This window comes from Manis javanica, chromosome 10 (assembly GCF_040802235.1).
Source record: "Manis javanica isolate MJ-LG chromosome 10, MJ_LKY, whole genome shotgun sequence".
Classification (NCBI taxonomy): domain Eukaryota; kingdom Metazoa; phylum Chordata; class Mammalia; order Pholidota; family Manidae; genus Manis; species Manis javanica.
Genome location: NC_133165.1, coordinates 16991575 through 17014623, shown reverse-complemented (window position 1 = coordinate 17014623; position 23049 = coordinate 16991575). Strand labels below are relative to the sequence as shown.

Genomic DNA, 23049 nt, shown 5'->3' with positions numbered 1-23049 from the left:
TTGAAACTTGGAGTTTCTAATAGCGATTTTTAACATCATTAGAAACTAAATTTAATAGCTTGCTTTGGGAATGTCATTCTAGACTCACAAACTTAAAGAGGAAAATCAGAAGTATACTTTTGATTAGATTTCTGGCCACTATTTTACATTGTACAATAAAAATGTGATTTTATTTCCTATACATATATAGTGTGTGCGTAAGTACATGTATGCATTTATATATACATGTATGTATTGTGTACATGTGTATATACTCTGTGTTTTATTCTGCAGTGCATGTAATGTGTGTGGGGGGGGCAGCTATAATGGCTGTTGAATAGTAGAAGTGATAAAGACTGTCTGACTGTAGAGTCTTCTTAAAATATACCACACAATGATCTAACCTTAATATTTGGAAAGTGCTTTGCTGTATTAAAGCAACTTAGATGCCTGCTATTCTGCTTTGTCTTGCGCACAACCAACTTCCCCCTGCTTTGGGACCCTGTGCCTCTAGTTCTCTCCATCTGGAAGGATCTCATCTCGATTTCTATGCAGTTGTCTTTCTCAATTTGGTCTCTGCTCAAGTATCTTTCTAGAGATTTTCCTGACTGCCCTACCTAAAATACACTCTTCTGCCTGCTTTCTGTTTAATTCTTCTAAGACTTATTTGTCTATGTTTATCGTCATAGCCATTATTGCTACCTGAAATTCTTTTGATTCACCTTCTCATCAATTCTATGATTATGTTCACCTCTGTGAACAGTGCCTATCATATGAGAGGTACTCAAAAGAAAAAAATATATATGCATTTATTATATATATATATTATATCAAACCTCTATTGAATGAATGCAGAAGACAAGTTCAGAACCAAAAGATTAATTTAAAATCATAAATAGGAAGCTTTATTAAGCAATTTTTATTGAAGTATAATTCATATACAATCTTATATTAGTTTCAAGTATAAAACACAGTGGTTCAACAGTAACCCATATTATTAAATCCTCACCCTGCTAGTACAGTTACTGTCTGTCAACACAGGAAGAATCATTGGCTGTGTTCTCCATGCTGTACTACCATCCCTGTCACAAAATCAAATATGAACAAGTGGGAGTACATCAAACTAAAAAGCTTCTGCACAGAAAAGGACACCAACAGGACAAAAAGGCAGCCTTCAGTAAGGGAGAATATATTCATAAATGATTTATCCAATAAGGGTTTAACACCAAAAATATGTAAAGAACTCATATGCCACGAGACCAAAAAAACAAATAACCCAATTAAAACATGGGGAGAGGACCGGAAAAGACCTTTCTTCAAAGAAGAAATTCAGATGGCAAATAGGCACATGAAAGGATGTTCCACAAAGCTAATCATCAGGGAAATGCAAATCAAAACCACAATGAGATATCACCTCACACCAGTCAGAATGGCTGCTTCCCAAAAGACAAGAAATACTAAGTGTTTGGGAAGGATATGGTGAAAAGGGAGCCCTCCTACACTCCTGGTGGGAATGTGAGTTGGTGCAGCCACTGTGGAAAGCAGTATGGAGGATCCTCAAGAAACTAAAAACCAGACAACTCAGTAATTCCACTTATAGAAATTTATCCAAAGAAAACAAAAACCCTGATTTGAAAAGATATATGCACACCTGTGTTTATTGCCACATTATTTACAGTAGCCAAGATATGGAAGCAACCAAAGTGTCCATCAGTAGATGAATGTATAAAAGAAATGTGGTACATATACACAATGGAATATTATTTATTAAGCAATTTTCAGCAATGTAAAGGGATAGCATCACACCAATTATTTTGGATTTGCTTTAAATAAATAGATATCAGTGTATCCATGGAATTTTCATTCACCATTGGCTGAGTTGTAATGGTCAGTTGCCTTTCTGTGGATGGATATATCTCCTAATACATTTCCAGGCATTTGAGCTTGCCCATTTCTTTGCAAAGGCATAATATGAATTGATAAAGATCTGTTTATTTCATCACAACAAAGGAACAAAAGAAGCATATTGAGTACCATCAAATCCATAAGATGAGATTATTGCTTGTGTGCTCAAGTAATATTGTAGAAATACATGATTGCTTTTATCTCAAAGATATGTCCATGAAAACTATCTTAGAAAGACTTAAGAAAAAAATACAATTTGTTCAGTTTGTTGACAAGCCACTTCAAATTTCCTTCCTGTAGAGTTTTTGTGTTATATTAACCCTGTCAGACCTTATCAGATATTCCTTACTCCAACAGAAAAATATACTTTTAAACATACTTTTTTCATATTATTGTTCTTCTAAAATGTTCAGTATAAGTGTGCCAATGTAACACATACTCTTGGCCAGCCTAATGCTTTAGAGGCTGCAAACCCAAAAACACAGAAGTAAGTGAATGTGGATAGAAGTGATTGCCATTCAAAGTCTTTTCCAGAGAGAAAATTAAAGCATTCATGTCCATTGCAGAGACTGTAAGTGCCATGAGAGTAAAATCCATGTGTATACCATGAACCTTTGTATTTGTGGCATGTAGGACTATCAATACATCTTTGTTAAATAAAAAATTTTGAGGCTCTATCAATGACCCCCATGCCCCAAAAGTAAAAATGATTATAATACAATATTAACCATTTAGGAATAACATATAAATGGTTAATAATACAGTCTTAATTTTTATCTAAGATGTATCTATTTTTCTGAACATGGTGTTGGGAAGCAATGAAATATATCTGCCTGATGATTGTGTAATTGGGTGAAGATTTTTTGCTTTTCCTTAAGTAAAAACTACACTTTACCACTGACCTTGTCTCAAGAGCAAGAGAGTAGTTGAGATGGGAATAAGAATAGAAAATGTATGTGGGGGTTCCTGCCATTCAGAATGGAATAATAACAGTAATAGATTTTCTAAAAGCATTATTTCAAAGGAGTCTTTTATGTTGACAATAGTCACACAAATATTTCTTTTTCCTATAGTCAGTGGTTGACACATTACTATCTTGTTCAGGAAGCTGCACAACATATATCTGGCTTCTGAAGTCCTGCATGCAAGGAAAATATTTTCTCATTCCTAGGTAATTTCTATTAATGTACATGTCAATTATGTTTCCAAACTTTTCAGTATTCCACCTTGTGTGTTGTGAATTGTTTTTGTTTAGTGCAGAGTGCATTGAAAGAATCTGGGAAAGTTACTCCATATATCAGCATCCACAGAGCAAACTGCATCCTTGTCTTTTTTAGTCTACATCCTGTGCTAGTGTACTATACTGTACAAATCAGTAACCACAACAAAAAAATTAAGTGATAATGTAGGTCCTGGCAAGTTGTTGGACTGTAGGAAATATATTTTTTGAATGCTTCTCAAAACTGAGCCACAGAAAGAACAAATAGAATATGAAACCAAACATACTCTGCCTTCTTCCTTTCAACAAGATTCAGAAATATTTGCAACTTATAACTTGGTCATCAATTTAGCACCACTTGTGAAATTAATAAAATCACAATATTTTCCATGCATGAAATGCTATTCTCTAGTTAATGAATCTTGACTGAGGTTTTATTTATACAGATGTGCTAAGTGTGAACATAGAGGGTGCATGGCAATTGCAAGTTAATCAACTATAGCTGTAATAAGCGTATCTTTAAGAAGTCCTACAGTAACATTTTATAAGTAAAGATGATTTTATATCCAACTATGTTATCAAGATAATACACCTCTTCAAAAAGAATAAGATATCTAGAATAAATTTAACCACAGAGCTGTAAGTTCTGTAACTCTAAAAACAATAAGACATATATGAAAGAAATTGAACATGATACAAATAAATGGAAAGATATACCATGCTTACCATGCTTATGGAATGGAAGAATTAATATTGTGAAAATGTCCACACTAACCAAAGCAATCTACAGATTTGATAATACCTGTCAAAATACCAATAGTATTTTTCATAAAACTAGAATGAATAATAGTTAAATTTGCATGGAACCACAAAAGATCCCAAATAGTCAACGCAATCTTGAGGGAGAACAAGAAATCTGGAGGTACCAATCCCAGATTTTAAACTATACCACAAAACTATAATAATCAAAACAAAATGCTCCTGGCATAAAATGAGACATAGAGATGAATGGAACAGAACAGAAAACCCTGAAATAAACCCACACTTCTATAGTCAATCTATGACAAAGGAGACAAGAATATGCAATGAGGAAAACACAATCCTTCAATAAATGGTTCTGGGAAAACTAGACAGCTACATGAAAAAGGATAAAACTAAATTGGGGAATAGACAAAATAGTGAAGGGGATAAAGAAGTACAAACTTCCAATTATAAAATAAGTAGGTCATGGGGATTAAAAAATTACACGTCAACTATACTTAAATAAAAATAAAAATAAAAATTAATTAAAAAGATAATGCTCTTCTTTTCTCAACCATGTGTGGAAGGGAACTTTAACTGAATGTTACACTGCTCCTAACCATCTGCATCGTGTGATTTCTAAGGATTTTAAGTGCCTCAGCATTTCCTTTTTATGTCAGACTTGTTTCACTGTCCATACTTTTCTTTTTTCCCTCTGGGGTGCAGATTGTCAGTGCCATATAAAACCAACTATACAAAATTTTGTGATTTTCAATCAGGCAGTATCTTTCTCTTCAATGTGTCATGCATGTCAGTATTAAGAATATATTCATGAAAGAAAAAATTCATATATACTTGTAAAAATTTGACTTACAATATTTTGTTCAAATATTTTTGTAGCCCAAAGTTAAACAAAACATTACCTAATCAAAGGAATACTGACTGCCAAATTGGTTTGCCATATTGATCTGAGAAAGTCAATTGATCTCTTGGGAAACCTGCGTTTGCTCCTTGCTGCCTTCTGCAAGTTCATTCTAAGGTTGCCTGCACAGGGGCCCATCTACATTTCCGGCCTTATTTCTCTTACCTTACCATGCTTACCTTATTCTCTTGCTATACCGGCATCCTGTCTAGAGCCCAAACACGCGCAGTGCTTTTCTCTAAAACCGAACCTACTAACTGAGACACTTCTCCCTATCAAAACGCACACAAGAATGAGCATCCTCAAAGTCCTGCTCGCCATAGGGCTTTCGCTGACCCACTGAGTTTTAGTTTGAGTAATAGAGGGAACTCATCATAGTCAGCCTGTGCAACTCCCGCTTCCACCTTATCTTCTGGATTCAAACTTCTTGAGTGCAGAAATTCCTTGAACTTTCCTGTTTTCATATGTGGAGCAATGCTTGGTAAATGCCTTGCCCAACAGAGTCTGTCTGCAAAATATATTGAATGAAGAAATAAAAGGGAATTGCACCAATTGCTTTGGTGAGTCCTTCACAGAATAAATGGGACAAGAACAACTATTGAAACACTTTTACATTTAAATGAAGTGGCACGGTAAAGTGCTATTGTCAGCTCTACTTCATCCTAGAAGTGCGTATATTTTCTATAAATAATGACTAGGTTTAGATGACACACATTTCCTCAGGTGTGCACTGCCTCTCCAACAGTATTGCCTCAGTTCTTATCTCCAAGGCACCATCGCCTCCCACAACTATCATCCAGACTTTAGGAGTTTATGTAAGAGGCAAAAATCTACATGGAGATTTAAGTGTATTTTCCAGAAAAAAATAAAACATGCATAGTTAAGTACAGAATAAACAACTACAATTTAAGGATTTATTTTTCTAAATAACATCTACTAGAATAAACTTCCTCAATAAATTTGAAATTGAAATCATCAGAATAGCATCATTCACAACGAAGTTAACTATTAACACCACAATTATTTTATTCCATCCATGTTAAAAATCTGTTTTCTAAAGTTGAAAGGAATATTTTCATAACTTAATTAAAAGAGCATGCAGATTTTATTATATACCCGCTGCAAACACTTCTGATCAATTTTAAATAATAATATAAAATTGGAGGTTATAGTTCACTATGTTTAATGAGTTGATCAGGTCTTCATGTTAACTTATTTTTGTGGCATTTGCTTCTTATGATACTGTATGTACATAGAAACAACCTTTTAGAAGTATAGTGATCTATTATAGTTCATCAGAAAATTCAGAAGAGCTTTATATTTTGGGCTTGAATATTCCTAATTGATCAAGTCAGTCAGATCTAACTCCCTGTTAAAGTGGAGATCCTTCTCAGTTACCTATCATGTAACTTTCATAAAAAACATATCACACAACTAACCCTGAATCTTTCTCACAGAACTTAAGAGAAAAACAAATGACTGCATAATGGGCAAGAGGCTAAAGTTTGTGGAGTAGCATTTATCCACCTGGAAAAGAGAAAAAGTGGGATGATATAGACTAAGATACAATATTCTGCTTTTGGAATTCCTACTCATGTGAAATTAGGTCCAGAGTATATGCCCATACATGGCAAAGTATCTCCTGGACCCCTTTCCCTTTCTACTGAGAGTCACACAATTTCTTTAATTATAAGATTTATATAAGTTTATGAAAATAGGTTATTAATCTAAATAAGTAAATGTCATGGGAGATAAGTGAAAATTATTGTCCTACCCTACCTAATAACTAAAAACCCTGTAAAAATTAAGTCACTTTTTCATGTGCACATAACAAAACAAGAGCATAGCTCATAGTAAGGCTGCCTATGAATAATTGCAGCCCCATGATTCAACTGCACCACCAAACTGACAAAGTAAACTTTCAGTGAAAGGATGCTGCATAGAGAAAGGAGACCAGGTTCTTCGAGAATTTAGTTCAACAAACATTTGTTTAGAATTTCAGATATGTGTTATGTGAACCAGGCAATGTACTTGATGTTGTAATTGAAGATTAATTAGATAAGATCTCTTGGAGAGCTTCCATTGTCATGGGGTTAAACAGCAAGAAATTATGGGGTTAACATAATGTACCAAGTGCTATGATATATGAATTGAGATTTTACACACAGGGACCTTTTCTTCCATTTCTTTTTGTTCCACACAACTTTTAGAATAAGACTACAGAAACGCAAGATTTGTTGAGATTGCCTGATTGAGAGACGAAACCGTAGCTTCACTTGGCGTTACCTCCAATGTATTGACAATAAGACTGATTTGTACTCAACTAGAAAAAGTTCTGTGCTTCCCATCAACTTCTGCCAACCAAGTTTACTGTTCTTAATATAATTAGCTTTTAAATGATTTCATTATGTTGACATTTTAGTTCCTGTTATGATTATGCGTAAAATTAGAAATCCACAGGTGGTAGGTGACATTACATAGACTCCATTAGAGTCTGTTAAAGTGAATTCTTATATGATTATTTTCTGATTCTCCCCCATATCAAAGATACTAAAATGATCATAATAAAATCAGTTTGTTACATTACAAAAATACCATGACCTTGAACTTAAGAGGAAGCTACAATGCTATGGGATTCTGTGCAAATACCAAAATGGTACCATTGAGAAACAGTCAAAATTCACTTGCTTTAGTATGTGATTCCAAAAGAATTTTAATTTCAAATTGAAGGTTAGTCTCATCAGTTGAGTTTTCTGTCCAAGGACCAAACACTCAGATGCTCCAAGGAAATTTGTTCCAAGGAATTAGTTCTCAGGAATTAATATTGATCACTTTCTTTTTGTCAGTAAAAATTAGTTGCCATTCACATTGGACAACTTAAGGATCAAAGGGTAGAAAGTTGAGAAAACAGCTCACCCATGTTACTGCCTCACTTGATCTGCTGTTATTTAATTCATTATGTCATTTTGTGGGTGAAATGAGAATCATTTTCATACTTAAGTAAAATAGTGTCAATTTTTAAGTGAAATTTTATTGAAACTGTCCCCCAAATCTGTAATGCTAGCTACCAATTGCTTTGTCTAGTGACAAATTTACTGTGACTTACCTATGCATTCCCTATGTGATTTGATGGATATTCTCCATTTGTATCAAATTTATTTAGGTTTTTTTAAAACGTCTTTGAAGTCTCTAAATAAACCATTAATTTAGAATTTTGTAGGATTGCATGCATGGTCATTTCAGGAAGAACAACATTTTTATCAGAATTAGGTGGTTTGTTCTTACTGATGCAAGCCTCTTTCTTAGTCTCCTCTTCCCTTTCTATTTATGAATTTGTTTTCATCCATTGATGGGGGAATCAAGAGTACAACGTCCTGAAACTATGACTTCATGTGTATTGCTTTTTCAGAATGGAAATCCCATTCCATTCTTTGCAGTTCTTACTAACTCCCATACCTAAAGAACTAGCTTTAAAATATGCACATCAAATAAAGATTTTTTGTTTTTGTTTCTGTTTCTTTTCTTTGTTTTTACTTCTAAGCTTTTAGAATTAAAGAGCTGTCATCCATTTAGAGTTGAGAGTGTGGCTATTAGAGTTCACAGACTTCTGTGTTTTTAAGTCATCACATAATATCTGTTATCCACCCCTCTGGTAATTAGATCTTAACTTAGATATTCACTCCAGTTTCATAGACTTTAATTAAGAGAAAATGTATCTCTAGACTTCCATGACCATACAGGTTTTTTTTCCTGCCTCATGTAATTCTTTGTGAACTATATAGAAGTAAATGTTTAGAGGTAAAAATAGTATAATAAATGTTTTCTGTTTCTTATAAATATATCCTGAAGATAATTCCACAATACTAAATCCTGTAAATAGATGAAACTGTTGTATTGATTTTGGAATCTTTTGTTTAATGGAGGAATAATGATATTCAGGTGAAACTTCATTGATGAATTTTTAAAGGGTTGCGTGTTGAATACTCTTTTGAAAGGCATCTATTTTTAAGACTCTTATTCCTCTAAGATTAGATGTGTTCAATTACTTTTAGAAATTGATGATACTCAATAAACCAGTCAATACAGTCTTTTCCTTAGGATAAATTGTTATCCCATTTTACAGATGAAGCAATTAGGATGCAGAAACATATATGGATTGCTTCAGTGATACACATTTAAAAAGTGATAGACAAAAATTTAAAAAATAGATTTTCTACCTTGTCAAAGTCCATTCCAACACTACAGAGACTTTGTTGCAAGGGAAAAAACAGGATCCAGATACAGAACTGAGTCTAGTTTCTTGCTCCACCACTTATTAACTCCACAGAAGTTGTGAACTGAGTTTGCTTGTATGTAAATAGAGATTTAACGCCTACTTCACCACGTCCTTGTGAAGATTCATGTGATAAGTATATGCAATCTGATGAATGCAGCTTATTAAATAGAAGTTACAATTACTTTTTAAAATCACACTGCATCTCTAAAAACAGGCACATAGCCTCCCACAGTGAATCTCTGAAGAGGGCAGTTTTCATATAAATGTCAAGGTCCAGGAAACCCATGAGACAATCTATATTGTTCTTTATATTTGTGCACTCTTTATATTTATATATACACTTTCTTATAGGTAAGAAAGACAAAGAAGATGATGTCTTCAGAACAAGTTTAACTTAAGAAATCACTCATTTCCTATTTTTTTCTCTACAATTATTCCCCCCAGGGATATTAAGTAGAGGAGAACAAAGACCACTTCTTCTAGACTGTGGTTTTATCATGGCTGACCCTAAACTTGGAACTGGCTTTGTCCAAACATCCCAATTATTCAGTGATATTTTGCTAGGTTTGAATTTGCAGCAAACTAAGGTTTAAGTAAATGATTTTCTCTCTGTCAGCCTTAAGTGTGTACATAGCATTTGCTGCTCCCCACTCCCCACCCTACCAAAATATTGGAAAAGCTGAATTAACTTACTTTCATTTTTTGTCCCTTCACCAAGATCCTCTGCCCTGTTAAGAAATGTGTAGTTTCTACAGCTACCTGTAAAGATATTTAATTAGCTTTTCCCTTTTCTAAAGCTGGCCTTTTTGTAAGTATCCATTTTATCTCAATAGTCTCTAATTGCTGGAATATCAGAATCTGTATAGAAATCAAAACCCTCTGAGAATAGTCCAGGTCTTTTGTGTTCTCTCCCCTTCCTCCTCTTTCCTACCCAATCCTGCCCCCGGAGACACCAATTCTGCCATCATGGACCCTCTAGCTTTCTTAGAGGGGAATTTTGATCAGTGGTCTTGATATCAACCTAGCGATCTAAGAAACGCTGCTCTGATGCAGTGGAGGAAGTGGCCCCTGCTCACCTCCGCAGTGGATCGGCCTCCAGTGGCGAGCTTACTTTAAGTCACAGTGTCAGGGGCCTTTAATGCTATTTGAGTAGACCTTTCTCGTTAAAGAAAGGTATACCTTTGATCCTCATATAATAGGTCCTTGCTCCTCTTCCCCAAAATGCCTAGGGGAATAGACGATGAGAAGCAAGGTAAGGGCCCTTGCAGAAGTCCCAGAAGCACCAGCCATGACTGATTTTGGTACCTGTCAGTCAGCACTCCAGTGCTTTCTCTGAGCTCAAAGTACATATTGCCCATCTCCATCAACTGACAGGTATTTATTGAGCATCAAACTCATTTTAAGTACCACCTTGATTTAGAGAAACACAATCATAAAGCACAAGGCCACCTCCAGTTGTTAATTCAAAGTCAGGATTAATGGAACTGGTGAAAATAATGGGATAATGAGAAAAATTGGTGGTACGGTATGTAAGTGCTTGACAAGCTTGTAGGAAAGAAAATGCTTGAGGAAACAAGTGCTAATTATCAAAGGCTTCATAGAGATATAAGCAATTGTGCTTGGTGGGTTTTGCATTAAACAGCTCTTCATGGGATAAAATATAAATCTTAAAAATTACATCAGCTTTCCTTTCTCTAAGATGATCAGTTCCAACTCTATAACCTTATAGGAGAAGAACATTTACATAAACTCCTGCCATTTGACAGCTTTTTTTTGGAAAACCTTCCATTTCTGTTCACTTGAGGACTCTAACTGTGGGAGCACGGAGTGCGTGGTCACTCTGATAATAATGAAAAGAACAGATGAAGATCTCTATCAGTAGTTCATGTAAATGTCACATCACGTGCACAGAAGCCCACTGCCGCCTCTTGTGGTCTCTCTTCCGTATTAACGCCTCTCAGTGGGACTCGCTTCCCATTACTCTGCTCAGTGCATTGCTCTTTTAGTTGCCTTCTCTATTTTCCCCATTTCTCTTCATTTAAAACTAATACTCCCTATTCTCTTCTACAAAATGTTCAGAGTTGTGGCGCATTTAATAAAGTGCACTATATGCAGAAATATTCAGATCTGGAGGGCACCTTGAAGAATCACCTTTTCCCACTGTCTCATTTCATAGCTGATAAAATTGAGGTCAAAATAGAACAAGTGCAGCAGACTCACAAAACCCAAGAAGGGACTAGCGGTTACCCAAGGGGAGGGGTGGGTGAGGGAGAGTGGGGAGGGAGGAAGAAAGGGATTGAGGTGTATTATGATCAGTACACATAATGTAGGGGGCGTCACGGAAAGGCAGTATAGCACAGAGAAGACAAGTAGTAACTGTAGCATCTTGCTATGCTGATGGATGGTGACTGTTATAGGGTATGTGATGGGGACTTAATAATGGGGGGAATGTAACGACCACAATGTTGTGCATGTGAAACCTGAACATAAAATTGTATATCAGTGATACCTTGATAAAAAAAATAGATTAAGTGATTTGTTTAAAGTCACACACTAGATAGAGGGAGACACAGACCAGAATGGTGTGGCATTAAAGTTTACTCTTGTCGATATGCAATACTCTCCATTCAACAAACATTTATTTATGTGGCAGGACTATTCAAGGGGCTGGAGGCTCATGGAGGCCCCCGAAGGGGTAATGCTGCTCCCGTCACTCACGTGCCGCAGGTTCTTCTCCCTCAGATACACCTTTAATGCTATTTTGACTATTGACTTTCTGCTGAAACTTTTTTATTTTCATAGTTTTTTCCCATGCTTTGATAGTGTCCTTATCTTCACTCAGTCCTAATTAACTTCCTCAAGCTTCTCATTTAATTAATTCCCATCCTCCTTTTGAAGGTACACCCTGACTCTCCTGACTCAGTGTCATTCTGTCTCTTTTTCAGCCCCCCAGTCTGAAACAATTATGTTGACTATAATGAAAATGTTAAACATGGTTGAACCCAGTATGTGGTCATTGTAACTCTGACGGCCAGCAAATGTTTTCGGGCGTTTTGACTTGTATAATAAAGTGTCACAACAGAAAAATGAGTAAACGCTTCATCCTGCCCTCTTTTTCAATCGTTGTTGGTAAATATTTGCTTGTATCATAATGAGGACAGGGTTGTAGAATGAAGCTTCCAAAGTGGCTGTCAATAGGTAGGCACAGTAAAGAAAAAAGTAGAAAAATTCCTTCGCCCTAAATTTGAGGCTGTATGTCCTTCTACTGTCCTTTATTGCCCTTCAAGGGAAGCCCACATTCCCTATTACCGTCTTGTTCCTACCAGAGGCACCACAGGGGCCCGTACTGATTGCACTTATTTATAGGACCTTTGTTTGCTATTCTATTAGCTGATGGATTATTTCCCTTTTCATGCCTGATACTCTCCAGTAGTTATCCACATAGACATAATTAACTTTTATAGTTATAGACAGAATGAAACCAGCCTCTACTTAAAGAACAAAATAAAAATAGCCACAATTCAATGTAATATTTTGTAGAAATACTGAAAAATGGTGCTTTTTAATTTACTTTTCTTAAAAGATAGTTTTTCAGTCTTTTGGGGCACTGTTTGTTTTGCTACTTCAAACTATCATAAAAATTTGCAAGGATAGCACAAAAAGTTCTTATATGCCCTTTACGTAGGTTATCCAATTGTTTACAGTTTTTCCTGTATCATTTTCTCTCACTGTCTCTCATAATACAAGTAAACATAGACATATATGTTTATACATGTGTGTGTGTACATGTACACACTTCATATATTTTTCTAAACCATTTAGAGTATATTAAAGACATGATGTGCCTTACCCTAAATACATTAGTGAAAAATATATAAAAGTGTACCTTTAAGTGTATTTCCCAAGAGCAGGACATTCTCTTACACTGCACAGATCAGTATCAAACATAAGTAATTTGCTATTGATATAATACCTTTATCTAATTCATACTCTATATTCAAATTTAATCCACTGTCACAATAATGTTAATATCTAATTGTTTGGTCTCATTGGTCTAAGATCTAATCTAGAATCATACAATGCTTTATTTTTGTGTTTTAAAACTTACAGTCAGTCACTAATGACCTGGATAGTGTCTTTTATTAAAGTTATCTCTGCTTGCTGACTGCTGTTCCAAGAATAATACTTTAAGACAAAAATCCCTCAGGATTACTGATATCTTTGCTAGAGAAATAGCGTATCAACTTCGTAACTATGTTCTAAGTCTGGCATTTCAGTAGGAGGGTGTCCAGGAAAGAGAACTCAGATTTATCAATATTTTGCAGTTCTGACATTTAAAACTTGGGACAGAGATGTTGTCACCATACCAGTACCCCTGGGGCTGGAGGGCTAATGTTTGCAAGTGGCCATGTCGCACGATTCTCAGGGTACACTTTAAATACAATCCTAAATAGACGGTTAGCTCAGTGATGGATCAGTGAAAGCTCCATTAAAGTCAGTATTTTCATCAAAATGAAATACTTCGGATATTTAAAACAAAGTTTGTATGTAAATATTAATTACTCAGCATTCTTGAAATTAAGACCCCTTTAAAAAATAAAAAAGCAGAGCTGTGTATTTTTAAATATCTGACATTAAATTGAATTCAAATATTTTGGGGTTCTTCCCCCCCTGAAAAAAACAAGAAAAGTCAAGGATTTGTAGTATTTACAGTGCCTAAACTACATAGTGTCTTGCTTAATGTGTAAACAGAATTATGATGGAGACCACACGTATAATAACCACTTTGACTTCTAGCCATTGTTGGGCAATAGTAAGCCCTGAGTCTCAGATAATTGTCTTTTCTCTCCATGTCAGGCCTGCTTCTAGAACTGTATAAAAAGAATGTGAAAGATTTATTTACATCAGATTTACTGATTATGAATGTGTATAAAGTTTTGTGAAAAATGTATAAACCTAGTTACACAGACTTATGCTTTTTCTTTTTTTTTTAAGTATTGTATAAACCCATAAAAGTACCAAGTCTCAATACCAGGAAACTGTAGTCAGCTCTGCTGACACCAGTTACATTAGTGAAAAGCCAGACAGATGAAGGAAGGTGCAAATCATCCCATCTATTTGTACTTCTCCTCTAAAACAGAGAAGTTTATACATTCAAGAGACAGAAATTTGCTACCAAAAAATACTATGCACATCCAAATTCAGTGCATAGATTAAAAATAAAATAGTTGTTTGTCCCCTACAGTAGAACAGGCTTGCCCATTCATCCTTGTGATAGATATCTGTGCAGAGCCATAATGAAATCCAATCCCTGCAGATGGCTCATAAGTCACAAAAACTGCTTAATCCTTCCCCTACTTCCCTTTGGGAAGCCTGCCCCTTGGTAAGTAATAATGTACAATATATATAATGTCAAGTAATTCTTAGTTTTTTAAGTAGAACACTTCCATTTTCTCTAACAGATCTTTTTTTCTGTCTTTAGAGCTTTATGTCACTCTGTTACTTTAGTAAGTATGCCCATCGAATTTTGTCGTAGTTTCTGTTTTAATAAAAAAGTGTCAGTATGTCAAAACTATATATAGAAATCTTGTCTAAAATTGATTGTGACTCAAAGTCATATTTTGAGAGGCAGCCAGGCAAATCTACGTGTGTTTTTACATTGCTCTTTTGAATGCATTTTACTAGAAATCAGTTGAGTTTCAGGCAGGAATAAAATGAAAGCAGACCTTGGAGCCTTAACCACTGAACAGATGCTGTGAATACAGCTTTGAAAATGTAGCTGTCACTTCAGATCTTTTCCGCTGAGTACCTCTGTGAGCCAGTCGCCAGAGCTGCTGGCATTATAATATTTTTGTACTTCTGTTGAAAATGGACATTGTAAGAACTCTTAAAACAGAGTAAAATGCCTAATATGAACTTATTTTTAAATATTTCATTCTTTCTTGGTTTTCATTTTACCTTTTTTGAAGACCAAACATGAAAAGAACTGTATAAAAAGGCACTTGTCTCTACCACTGAAAATTGTCATTTGTGAGCTGCAATCTTGTCAAACCAAAGCAGAAATTCTTGACATCTTTATTACATTACAGCAATTTCTGATACTGACTCTTGGGAAGGATTTAATTTTCTTATCCCTTAAACTGAAAGCTGTACTTTTTTATGCAATGATGTGAGCTTATTTTTCTCCTTACCCCTGATGGAAGAGATATATGTATATAAATTTCCTATGTGCTAGAATAATTTAGGTTATATTGATTCAGCTCTGAAAATATATGTGTTAAAATATATATAGAAATGCTCTTAACTTTAGTGAAAATATAAAGTTCAAAACTAACATGGGATCTATAAGGCTGACTTATAATATTTATATTGACACTCAATAGAGCACCAGGTATTTAATTGACTAATAATTGCATGCTCCCTTTTAAATGAATATAATAATGGAATATTCTATAATGATGTCAGCCTAGATTGTTTGATTATTCACATGCAGTTTCACTTTACACAAAGCACTCTACCTCACTTTTTGTAGTTATGGAGGGACATATACTTTAAATTTACAAATTGAAAAACTTTAATGTAAGATGCATAATTAACTATTCACAAAATCAGTCACAGAATCTTGATCTTTAGCTCTTCAAGTCAACTTTAAAATCCTTTTCCACCTATTTATCTTATACTACATATACTAAATATACATATGTATTGTCATTTTGTGTTTGGATATATACAGTGAAACATTTTTAAGTGGAAATATTAAATAATAAAATTAACCAGTTATATATAAGACAATTTGAAGTGATTCTGAACTATAAGTAGTCAACTAACTACTGTGTACATTGTTTTCCTTCTAGAAAAAAGAATCTGAAAGAAAGAAAAAGAACAAAATACCCCAGAATACCTAACAGAACAGTAAGTACTTTGATGGTAAAATAATTATATTAGAGTATCAATAAAATTAGATCTCACAAATTTCTTTTATAAAAATATTCACCTTTCTATTTTCTAAGAAAGAAATTAACATAGTAAGTAAGTGCAGCCTACTAACGTTCAATTTCAACTTAATGGAGTAAAGTGAAAATCGTTTATCCTGTAATCCTCTTAGATAAGAGGCCAAGGTAATCCTTGTGATACATCTGTGTGGCAGAAAATGTTTATGTTTATTTCATCCTGTTTTTTGACTAACACTATATCATTTTAAATTCTAAAGGAAAAGAAATGTTGCAACTAAAATTTAGTCAAGTGCCTCACATTGTTGTGAAAGAATATTTATTCATTTTGCACAAAATTCTAAACAAAATCTATATGATTAGTTTATTTACAGTCATAAATGGAATTATTTGAAAAATGGCAACCATCTGCAGGCTTAAAATCTATAGCTTAATCTCAGTACATTTCTTTCTATCTTCTCACAATTTAACTGTAACATGTATTTCCTTACATAGCTATTATTTGATAGTAATCACCGTTTTCTTAAATATATTTTTATTAAACAAAATTAAATGCATTCTTGATACCATTAGTTATGGTAGAATTGGTAATATTATAAAAATCTCCTAGATGCAAACATTCATAAATTTTCAGTATGAGATTATCAAAATCGTAAATGATGCTGGGGTTCTTGTTTACGGAGTCGAAGAATGAATTTAGCAAATAGTCAAGGTAGGAGAGCCAGGGAGAGGCTTTATTTAGAGATACAGTGAGAGAATAGAGCTCCTGGCTCATGGCAGAAGGGGACAAGAGAGTCCATGGTGGTGCCTTGTCTAGGGGTTTTATAGGCAGTTGAGTATTTTTGGGAACGTGAAAAAAGGCTTAGGGGTGTGAACTTGTTAAGTGGTCCCTGAATATTTAGAATTAACTTAACATAAGGAATTTCCGGCCTTGATTTCTCCCTGGGATACAGGCATCTTGGTCTGGAAGCATATCAAAAGTCCACCTGCCCAGCCCCTGCACAAGGTGGGCTGAGTTATTGTCTGTTTGTCAGAGTAAGTTAAGAATCTTACTTCTAACTTCCTGGGTGTTAAAATGCAATCTATCTTAAAGGTGGAATCCTTCCTGCCTTTTACTATGTTGTTTACGGCTGGGCCTGCATGCTATATTAATTACCCAGGTTATATATTCTTTGATTAGAGGCTGGAGGAGGAAAAGCAGCATCTGGACAAAGTTAAAGAAGATAAGTTGGGCCTTTTAGCCCCTAAAGTAAATTTTACAATAGCCTCATTTAATGGGCACAATGGAGACATGGGCTATGCCTGAGGTACTTTCTTATCTGGGGGATGTTCAAACATTCTAGGCCAAGTTACTCCTGGTTTTTTAGTTTTAACTAATCTTCACTGAAGAATGCTTATATTCCTAGTTTGATATTTTACTTTAGAGAATTAATGTGACTCTGTCTTTGCTTCATTGTTTAATATGGAGTTTTGGTAGGGGTCTTTTGTCAGAAGCCCTCACCATACTGTGACTACACCCACGGTACCTGTCTCATAAAGATGGAAAAACAAAGTCCACACTGATGAACCATGTTATATCAATTTGAATACCAAGGCTGTTTTGAAATGAGTTTGCAAATGTAGGTCTAAAATTTAAAACATAAATAGTAAAAGAAAATGGAATGAATTAACAAACTGATAGAACTATACCTGGATATATATTAAAAGAGAACAAAATTCGTGAAAAGGATGTGTGATATAAAAAAGAAATTCATGAATAATTTTCTAGGATACAAACAAATTACACTTAAATAATAAATTTTTCTAGCCCTCAAAGAACTTTAATGCATAAATCACATCCTAATTTTGTTATTAAATATAATTAGTCCTCATTTTGATGATATAAATTACATTTATATAATTTATATAATTATATAAATAGTTATGTAATTCTTATGTATATAAATTAAAGTCTTAAATCTATTTTATTTATTTTTTGAAGTATGTGAAGATCAGAGAAAGATGTTTCTTTCACTTACCTGTCTTAATATTAGTCATATGCAACTTCACTTTACACATTCTACCTAACTTTTTGTAGTTATGAAGGGACATAACACTTTAAATTTTAAATCAGAGATTTATAAAATTCAAGTTTCAAAAACTGTTCCTTGATTTGAAAAATAAACTCCAAATATGTGAAATGCTGCCTTGGGGTGGACAGCAGGTTATGAACATGTTTACATAAAAAAGGATAATTTAAGAATCAGATTTTTCTATCATAAAAAATGCAAGTTAAATGATTTACAAGTTATTAAATAAATGATAAGTTTCTTTTAGACAGGTTTTTTTCCCAACATCTTACTGATCAGAGATAGTAAACTAAGTCATTCAACCAAAACATAAATATTTCCAACATCCAGCAATTGTCCCACAGTAGGTTTTGGCTCTCTTAAAGTTTTGTTTTTATGTATGTACTTAAGTTTTTAAACATAATTTCAATTTTGTACATTACGCATTGGAAAAACTTGAAATTTAAACGACAGAAACATAGATATTTGTTTTACCATCTTTATACAAGATCCAAGTTATATCTACCCTGTCCCCTCACAATTTCCCAGTCATTTTATAATTTCATTATGAAAATTCACCAATGGTTGTTTGTCTGATCTAATTTATCTATAAGTTATTTGGTCTGTTATTCAGAAATGATATGTAGATTATTTTATTTTAATTGTCTTTATCATAATTGTACTAAGAAGGATTTGCTCTGGCATATTTTGGAGGGAATGTATTCAGTTATAAAATCTGCCAATTTGGAAAAATCCTAGGGAATATAATGTACATGTGTCATTTCCTTGATGCAGTTCTTTTGTTCAGCCTTTAACTGTTTTTTATTTAATACCGACTTGATAAACGCTCATAAATAACTGTAAGGAAAAATGACTCAATTCAAGCCTGAATAAAAAAAGTGTAGTTTATTCCTTAAAATTTTATTAAATATTTGTGAAGAAAAATACTCTCAATTAAAGTGATATTGTCAAAATCGAAGTGTCTTCATGAACTTCCTGAGTTCGTGAGTTAGGGGTGTCAGTATATGGAATAAAGCATCCAATAAATACCGATAGAAGGGAAGACATTAGATCATTCAGTGAGTACTTTTTTGTCTTTACCTATAGACTATATGCCTATGTTGTAAGCCCATGAATCATGACTGAGTTTTTACAGTTTGCATTTGAATCAGATCTTGCATTTGATTTTTTAGCCCCGTAACATCTTCTAATTTTGCTTCTAAGTCCATAGCTTAAGAATTATTTGATAATTGGTTAAAACATCACTAAAGGTATTTAGAGCACATTGCACTTGTATTTCACAGAAAGTTTTTGTGCTTCAGAGGGAAAATAAGGAAAGAGGACCCTTGGAATTTGTATTTTAAAATAACAATTTTTCATCTCAACTGCTAAACCTTCAGTGGTACTTTTAAGAACTCCATGGGTCTGTTCCCTGTAGACTCTAAACACACTAGATAATAATAATAACAAGGCGCAGGCACACAAAAGTCATTCAGATGCCAGACATGCTTCTTGGAAATTATTCACATTATCCTGGATTTGCTAAACCTCTTTAGATACTACTGGGAGTTGATATTCTCACTCAAACCGTGATTAACTATCTTGCTTCCCTGGCACACTGAATAAAGCAAGAAGTTTTCAGCAAGAAAAGTCCTAATGGAAAATAGATTTTAACCATAAGAGTGTTTTTGTGATTCATTAGATAATAATTATCATTTGCAAATGTCCCTCACAAGATTCATTTGGCGAAACTTTTCTCTATTGAAGTAAGAAGTCCCTGTAATCAAAAAGTATAGACATGTGTATGTGTAGTAGTAGCACAGAGCTAGGGAAAAATTTCTCTATCTAGTCTAGTATTCTCATTTTATAGACATTCCTTCTTCTAATAGCCTCGCTTATAGAAGAACAGATAAGTCATTTATCCAAGCTCCCATACCTGTGGCAAAATCAAGAAAAATTCTGGTTTAATTTTTAACCATCCACGATTTTTTCTATCTGCTCTGTTAACTAGAAATCTTATATAAATAACAAGGATCTCACACTGGTTCAAGAAGCCTCTTTCCAAAACTTAAACTTCCTTCAAACAAACTCTAATGAAATTGTATATAGATAGCCCTGCGTAGTCTCTACCTGGCCAAAACTTGCTTTTGATATAACTCATTAGGTAGATGTTTATAGTGGTAAGAATTATATACACATTACGTAGAGACAGTTGGGCAATCTGTATTGAAGTCTAGGCTTCACACATCTCTCTCACAGTGATGAGTCTCAGAGAAGGGGGAAACTTTCAAGATCACACTGCTGAAAATCTACTGGATAATAATAATTCCTGCATACTATCTGCCATAAACAGCAGTTAAGCTACATACCTCTTTGATTCTGTTTCATGGAAATAATAATAATAAAAAGCTTCCCAGGCTAGTATCCCAAAATTCTTTGAGATCAGATTAGATATACAGGGATCATTGCAGTGATGTTTAATTATTAATTTTGGTGATTACATTGTTATATAAAACCTTACATTCAATTACTGTATAGACAACTTCCTTTGGTGTGAAAATTTGCCTTTACTGTTTTTGGTACCCAATATGTCATTTTACAATAGCTGTTGATTGATGTCTATTTTAGACAGTAATAGTCATCCAGAGAAAAATATTCTCTTTTCCCTTTACTTGTGATTTACTCTTAATCTTTTTTTGTTTTGTTTTCATTTTTATGTATGTATATTGCTCATTGAAGTATTGTTGATATACAATCTTATATTGGTTTCAATTGTACAACACAGTGGTTCAAATACCATATTATCTCACTTATTTGTGGAATATAAAAACAAAGCAAAACAGAAGGAACAAAATAGCAGTAGACTTTTCGACACTGAGAAATGACTGGTGGTCACCAAGGTGGGGGTTGGGACGGGTAGGGGGAAAGGGGGATACAGGGGCACAATAATTTCATGATCAGCTGTCTCACACAGGCCTATACGACTTCGTATATAAAAAGAAGTGTTAGGAAAGGAAAGGGAACATTTATTGGCTCACAGTCTGTGTAAGATGCTGTACTGACCATATATTAAATTTCATTTCATTATAAAAAGAATTCTTCCTTTGTAATCATGGTTCCATAAATGATGAATATGAGAATGGAAACGTAATTACCTTTTACAAGTTACCACTCTTAACTAAATAGAGCACAACTGAGGAAAAGCAGGCTTATTTCATTTTACTTTACGAAAGTACAGCATGTCAGAAGGAGGTGGAAGTAAAGAATCAATCACTTTTAAAAATGTTATTTGTCTATGCAAAATACTTGATGTACACATGATATTACTTTTCTTTACCACTTACCATCAGTAAACATTAGATTGTGTGATGCATACATTCTAAAGTTAAACTCTGGTAGGAGAATTTAATTATTCAGACCAGCTAAAAATTATTCAGACAGAGAAAGTGGAGCCAAAACTGAAATGAATGAATGCCTTAAGTATTAAAGGTCACCTGCAGGAAAAGTGCCATATTTTTTTGTTTGAAAAGAAAAAAACGGCAAAATGGATGCTCACAGTATGTGCCTCTTAGTTTCTATGCTTACTACATTTTCTGGGCTTATTTTCTTTAAAATCTTTAGAACATTCTTGGAAACTCATTCCTTTATTTTTCATTCAGAAGTATTTTCTTTCTTCGGTAGTCCCTACTGAGTATCTAGTGTATACATTGCTCCAGGTGTTGGAGATACAGGAGTAAGCAGAACCCAGCCTCTGTCATCAAGTAGCTTAAATTTATAGTAATTACAACTGCTGGAATGTTCACTTTATAAAGAGAATAATAGTCCTTTGACTTATGGTAAGTAGACTTTTTCAGAGACTCACCTGATGAACCATGTCAGAATCACCTTATGTTTTTGTTTACCAAACGATTGAGAATTTTGTCGCTTCTTTGGCATATTGGGTAAGATGAGTGTCTCATAGTCATTATTATTCATGACAAACCTGAACCATATTTCATGAGTCGGTATTTCCTAGAACACTAAGTGAGGTGTCTTGTGTGATCTTTTATAGCACACTGCTGGCTTTGGAAACTCACTCTGTGTGAGCTCCACCCTTTATTAGCTAGGGATGTAGGGCAATTTGGTGGACCTCTGTATGTTTTAATTCCTTCATTGAGTGATTTTGACAATCAGATAAGTTGAAGATATGCAGTGACTTCATTTGTTTATATAACTATCTTGTTGATAGTAGGTACTGGACCAAAGTTGGTATTGTAATTATTCAATAGAATTCAGTCCCTTATTTCTAGAAATATCAGTCTTTGATTTGGATACTCCCTTCCAAAAGGTCAAAAGTATGACTTGGAACATTCTGCCAGTCTTTATGCCCCTCTAAGGAAGCTGAATCCCTTTGAATTATGACATGAAGGGTAACAAAACCCTGTCTACCTTGCCTTGAGATTATTTCCTCTGGAGTCACAAATGGGGTCGTTTTTTCCAGAGAAAATAAGCCTAACCAAACTATGAGCTGAGGAGGTTTCCAGAAATAGATTACATCAAAATATGTTATTGCATGCACCATTTTAAGGTTAAGGGCTGTTGTGTGCTACTGTATGGCAAAATAATACATTCTCGTTTAAAAAAAATAAACAAAATTTTGTATGTGATATCTGAAATTGGAATCAAAAACTTATTCTTTCACCAAGGAGATCTCAGACAACAAAATTGCTTAATTTCCTGCATTATCCCCATGATAAAGAATATTTTATGAATTTTCTCATTTCAGTACCTCAATTATTTTAATAAATTTCATAGCCACCATATTAATTGGCTCTGTTAGTTGAGTCACTCTCTTGTAAATACAGTAAAGAATCCCTTTATAATATGACATGGAGTATCATTTTTTTTAATTGCAGTATTGTTGATATACAATCTTATATTGGTTGAGGTATACACACAGAGGTTCAATGGTACCCATATTATTAAATCCTCAACCCCTCTAGTGTGGTTAGCATCTGTCAACACAGGAA

The 23049-nt window shown here is 34.1% G+C and overlaps 1 protein-coding gene across 3 annotated transcripts in view; it reads left to right on the top strand.

Annotated features, from left to right (window-relative positions):
* SYT1 (synaptotagmin 1) overlaps positions 1-23049 on the top strand; it is a 509637-nt gene that overhangs the window by 161001 nt on the left and 325587 nt on the right. For all 3 annotated transcript variants that reach the window (XM_073214823.1, XM_073214822.1, XM_073214821.1), the window contains one exon: positions 15897-15954. The gene's annotated coding sequence lies outside the window, so the exon portion shown is untranslated. The remainder of the gene's footprint in view (positions 1-15896; positions 15955-23049) is intronic.